The following is a 6,451-nucleotide window of genomic DNA, read 5'->3' as shown; positions in this document are numbered from 1 at the left end:
AGAGAGAGAGAGAGAGAGAGAGAAAGAGAGAGAGAGAGAGAGAGAGAGAGAGAGAAAAGAGAGAAAGAGAGAGAGAGAGAGCGATTGATCTAGATTGAAGCTGAGGGAAGGAAGAAAAGAAATATAGAGATATTGAAAGACAGTTATTCTCTGCAGGTGATCACATACATTTCTAAAAAATTGTGTTAACTTCAAATTTTATTTGTTGAAACAAAATGTAATTGTAAAATGAAACCAGTACATATATCACCAATACACGGATTTCATTAAAAGAAGGAACCTATAAATCTCAAACCTTAAGGTGCTGGGAAAAGAACAGAAGCACTTGGTCTCAAAACCACAACACATAGGCTAGGCTTATTATGCAGTAATTACGATTGCCGTTAAAAAGAAAGGCATTTCAATTTTTGCTGATACCTCTCTGTACAAGGTCCAGTACAGGATATTTTCAGTACATGTAGTACAAATTAGAGGTTACCCTCCGTAATTATGCCATGTCATATTTTACCAACAGGAGGAAAAAGGAGTAAGTCCTCATTGGAAACTGTAAGACTAATGAATCAATAGGTCTTTACCCATTTAACTAATAAACACAGAGAATATTTCTTAAAAACTCCCCTAAAACTGACGTTAAGGCCCAGTTCTGGAGAGTAGGCTCAGATGTAGAACTGAAAGGATTAAAAGTCTACATTGTGTCAGGTCAAATCTGCTCTATCGGACACTTGGCCAAGACAGTCATCTGTACAAACGACCACTTCCCACTTCCACTCTTGCAATTAAAAAGAAATATATTATAATGGAAATGTCCAAGACGCCAACCTTTCTAAGAAAATCACCTTTCTTCTTGTCTTAAACAATTTTGACTGTACTTGTTTGACAGGTGTCGTGTTTGTGTACACACACAAGTACAAGGAATGATCGACAACAGAACACAGCAGATTATGCTGAACTTGATGTGGTTTTCCTTGATTCTGCACTTGTCTGGGTTCAGCTTGAGTCCAGTTTCCCGACACCGAAGTATCATGTTCTGTAGGTTTGCGTCATGTTCTTCTGCAGTTTTTCCAAACTCCACAATATCGTCTGCGATGCCAATCACACCTTTGCAGCCTTCAAATGTCTGGTCAATTTTCGCGTGGAAGACGTCTAGGCTCATTCGAAGTCCAAAGGGCTTTCTAAGAAATCGGTATCGGCCAAATGGAGAATTGAATGTGGTCAGATAACTTGAATTGTCATCTAGTTCTAGCTCAACGTTCCAGTATCCACATTTTGCATCAAGTATGGAAAAGTACTTTGCTCCGGAGAGGTGAGGCAAAATTTCTTCCAGAGTTGGTGTAGTGTGATGCTCCCTCAGTATTGCTTTGTTGAGGTCTTTGGGGTCCAGGCAAAGACGTAGCCGCCCCGATGGTTTCTCTCTGTATACAAAGCTGTTCACTCAAGCTGTGGGTTCTCCCACCTTGATTCTCTTTTTAATTCCCATTGTTTCCATCTCATCCAGTTCTGTCTTGATTTTGTCCTTGAGTTTGAGGGGTATTTTCCTTTGCGGATTGATGGCCTCTGGGACTGGGGGGTCTATATGAAAGTGGGATTTTCCTTGAAACTTTCCAATTCCGTTGAAGGTGTCAGGGTATTGGATCATCAGGGAGGCTTTGGGACTTTCTGGAGTTTTGTGAGGGTTGCTTTTGGGGCTAGATCAAGCATTTGCAGCATTCTTTAATCTGTCTTGCAACTTCATTTCTAGATTTATGCTGGCCACTCCTATTTCTCTTAAGGTCGGCAGTCCTAGGATGGCTGGTCCTTTGTCCTCCGTCACACAGAATGTGGCGTTTTCTTCCTTCTCCTTGTTGGAGCACTTGATTTTGCAGGTGCCATATTGTTTCACTTGACTTCCTCCATACGATGTTATTTTGGTTTTGGATCGGCCTAGTTGGTTGTCCATGGCTGTCGAATTTCATTTCTGGGGGAACGTTTCCTTGTATAGTCTCAAGGACAATGCATTCCATTGGGATCCACTGTCGATCTTGACTTTGAGTTTATGTTTTGTATTCTTTTGCACAGGCGAAGGGATCAAGCCTGACCCAGCAAAGGTCGAGGCTATCAAGGCTATAAAAGCTATAGAAAATAAGAAAGAGCTACAGTCCTTCCTGGGTCTAGCGTCATACATGGGCCCCTTCATCCAAAACATCAGCCAGCTCTCAACACCACTGAGAGAACTCCTTTCCAAGTCAAACAAGTTCGAGTGGACAGTTAACCACCAAAATGCATTCCAGAAAGTCAAGGACTCGATTACAAGTGAGGTCACGCTCGCCTGCTTCAATCCGGAAAAAGCCAACCACATTGCAAGTAGATGCATCCATGAAAGCACTTGGTGCTACCCTCCTGCAAGATGGTAAGCCAGTAGCATTTGCCAGCAAAACTTTCTCGCTGTGGTATACGAGTGTGAACGGTTCCACACATACCTGTACACACAGACATTCCAAGTTAAATCTGACCACCGCCCTCTCCAGTCGGTCCAGCTAAGGCATCTCAAGACAGCACCCCCCCCCCACCCAGACTCCATAGAATGCTTCTAAGACTGCAACCATATGATTTCCAAATCATCTACAAACCAGGAACACAGATGCTTATCGCTGACGCCCTGTCCAGACTCCCTGGAAATGAGAAGGAACCAGTAGAGGGCCTGAATATCAAGATCCACGCAATAGCGACACAGTTCAGTGGAAACTATCTACAAGGCATCAAAGATGCTACCGCCTCACACACTGAACTGATGGCTCTAAAAGACTTAGTCTTCTTTGGCTGGCCAGAGAAACAACAAGATGCACCTAATCAATGCAAAGCCTACTGGATCTATTGGGATGAAATACCCATTGAAGATGGAATTCTCACCAAGGGATCAAGGATAATCATCCCCAAATCTTTGAAAGAAGAGGTTATGAAGAAACTCCATGAACCACATCTTGGTACAGAGAAAACAAAGCTCCGCGCCAGAGAGATTGTACTCTTGTGTGTATACAAACACAGCATGGTGTCAGAAATCCAGACGAACCTACACACCATCAACTTCAAGTCTTCAGGGATTTATTAAGATATAAGTACTAGATTCTAGAGATCTAAGGTAAGATCGTTGCCTGCTCGCAAGTCAAGGGTCGCACACCCCTGTCAGACCCAGAGTAAAAGAGTGACACAAAATCACTCCAGAATCTCAAGTGCCTCAAGCTCGATCTACGTCTATAATCCACCTGCACTAATAAAACCTGAAATAGTCAGGACCATGGAACATACACAAATTCCCCCCAGGAACTTTGATGACCCAAACCTGTCGGGCAATTTTAAACAGTGGGAGCAGTATATGCGCCTCCTCCTAACAGGGCCTCTTGTAGAGAAAATGGACAAACAGAAAATATCCTACCTGCTTATCAACATTGGACAGGAAGGGAGAAACATTTTTAATACTTGGGAAATTCCAGAAGAAGAACAGACAGCGGAGGACCTTTTTACACGATTTAGGACCCACTGCACCCCCAAGAAAAGAATTACAACACTCAGATACAGGTTCAATTCTACAGTGCAAAAGGAGGGAAAGTCCATGGATCAATTAATTTGTCACAGCCTTCAAACTCCTGACAGAGCGTTGCGAGTTCGACAAACTCCAGAGCTCTCTGATCAGAGGTCGAATTATTTTCGGAACAAATGACCATTCAATCAAGGAACGACTCCCCCAGGAGGACGACCCTACTCCAGAAGACACTCTTAAAATCGCCCGTTCTTTGGAAACATCCAAGCATGAACTAAACTCGATGTCCAGCCAACCTCAAGTGAATGTTCACAAACTCATGAAAAAAAACCCCACTTTCCAGTAGTTCCAGGCCCAGATTTCCCCCACAGAACCACAGATCTAGACCCGAACAATTTCATGTCCAACCAAACACTCCTAAATCAAACAATATCAGAAAACCACAAAAAATGCTGTCCAAATTGCGGCAACTCCCCTCACCTTTTTTCGCAATGCCCAGCAAGACATCAGACATGCAACTACTGCAAAAAGCCGCACCATTTTAAAAAGATGTGCAGAAAACTCAAGTACAATAACCAGAAGACCCACAAAATAGAGATAGGGGATGAGGAGGAAGAAGATGATTATCAAGAATATACATTTGAGACACTCAAAATGAACTCAATGAAAACAGAGGACGAAGCCTTCGCAACCTTAGGCATCCAACTTCCAAGTCATAACTCAAGGAAAACCACATCAAGTTCTACAGCATAATCCGCTGTGTTCTATTGTCGATCATTTCCTTGTACTTGTGTGTGTACACAAACACGACAACAGGTAGACATTGCTTCATTGCTTTCAAATTTTACTTTAAAAAAAAAAGACTATCAAATTAAAGAAAAGGGTTTAAATGTTTTGAATAGTAATTGTGCAGAAACAAAAAAACACACAACAATAAAGCTAATTATAAATGCATGACCAAGACAGGATAGCATTACATATTATTATGTACAGAACATGGAGTATGGAGAGTATTTATGAAGCTGTGATAAATCAGCTAATTCGTACTCTCGGGAAAATTCAATAAATGTACTATAAAATGTCATTATAAATATAATACATACAGTCTTTATTCTGTGTCCTTTGCTTAATGTCACAGCTCTATAGTCACATTAATAGAGAGTGCCTGACGGCAGAGGAAATAAATTGAAAGAAATTTTAGCAAGGCCCACCTTGGAAGGTGGACCTTGTTTCTGGTTTTATCGACTCCATCGTCAGGAGCTGAGTGGTAAGATGCCCTCCCTAAAGTTATACTTAAGTATGAATACGATAAAACCATCTCTTAAGTGTATAAAACCCTCCCTGAAGTAAATATATTCTGAGACTTCATGTACCTATGAGCGATCTAAAGAGTGACCAGTGGCAGGAAGCGCAGCGGTTCTCATCCCACCACTCTGTTCCTGAGGTGGCCGGGGCCAAAGCTGCTATAGCCCACGTGCTCCACTCCAGCCATGCAACTGGAGTCCGGCCAAGAGGTCATGACCAGAATAGGCGGAACACAGGTAAGAATAAAAGTAACAAAGGAAGTGAGGCGGATGCTGAAAGTCAAAGCTGAAAGTTTTCTGTCAAGACATACACATAATATCATCTCTTACATTTGATAAAACCATTTTGTCGATGGCAAAAGGAACCTCGATAGACCTTACAGAACATTAGAAAATGGGAAAAAGTGAGTTTGATTCTTTTTCCTCTATTAGTAGTGATGGAAACTTATAATAGACAACGAAATTAGTGAAGGCCTTTTACAGAAAAGAGGAATCGCCAAATCAGAGCATTAGAATGGTGAATTTCTTTTTGGTATATTTTCTAGAGAGAAATCTGATGGTTCAAACAGAGTGGAACATGTACTTGAAGGAATTCAACGAAAATATAAAATATGGATATGTTAACAGAACATAGCTGGCTGGCAAGTGGAGACGTGATTTCGGCACACTGTAGTGTGCTTATAGATGAGAGGGACAGGAAATACCTGAAGTTCAAGTAGTGGAAAGGCCTGTTGTATGAGTGTATGCATGTTTCACAACGGGCGTAATATCCTCGGTCTTCCGAGAAAATCACCAAGTCAATCTAGGCCCATCTGCATAGCTTAGGCTACACAATCATTTGGTATCTCGATGATTCACTGCTAATAGTTGAAAATAAGAAAGCTTGTTTTGAAAAAGTATAGGTAACACAAAACTGTTTGACAAACTAGGATTTGTAGTCTATCATGGGAAAATTAGTCCTCTCACCAACTCCAGAAATCACAGACTTAGGGTTTGCCACTAATTCTAAAGAAATGGTGGTGAGACTGACTGAAAAAAAGAAACAGGAGATTTCCAGCAATCGTGTTCAACCTATTAGTAATATTAGTATAGTTGGCTTATTTGTGGCCAGTTTCCTTTCTGTACCGCACAGTTCCTTCTTTTACCGAACTCTAGATGAAGAAAAAAATCGGTGCTTTCAGTCCCTTTACTTGATTCAATCCTCATTTACTCCCCCCCCCCCCCCCCCCCCGGAACAAATTATAAGGCGTTGGGAGACGTGCTCAATGGGGAGAGAACATGAGGTGTTTGGTCAGCAGAGGAAGCAGGAAACATGCATTCAAAGCACTAGATGTTGGCAAGTTTCATGGGCGGCCTTATCATGTTATATTATTAGTATAGAAATACCCTCATATCATTTGAAACTTACATCACATCAAGAGGTTTATGAGAGTTTTTAATTATTTTTTTTTAATTAAAAAAAAAACACAAAAAAAACAACAACTGAAAACACCTTGTTTGACTTCTAAACGCCGAATAGGGATTTGAGACATTACAGCAAGTCTCATATTTCTAGAAACATGGTATCTTCATGATCAACTTACGTTGAAAGAATTATCTTTGCAAACTGGCCGTGTTTCTGATTCATTTCCAT

Source organism: Aplysia californica, unplaced genomic scaffold, assembly GCF_000002075.1.
Source record: "Aplysia californica isolate F4 #8 unplaced genomic scaffold, AplCal3.0 scaffold01011, whole genome shotgun sequence".
Lineage (NCBI taxonomy): Eukaryota > Metazoa > Mollusca > Gastropoda > Aplysiida > Aplysiidae > Aplysia > Aplysia californica.
This window is presented reverse-complemented; position numbering follows the sequence as displayed.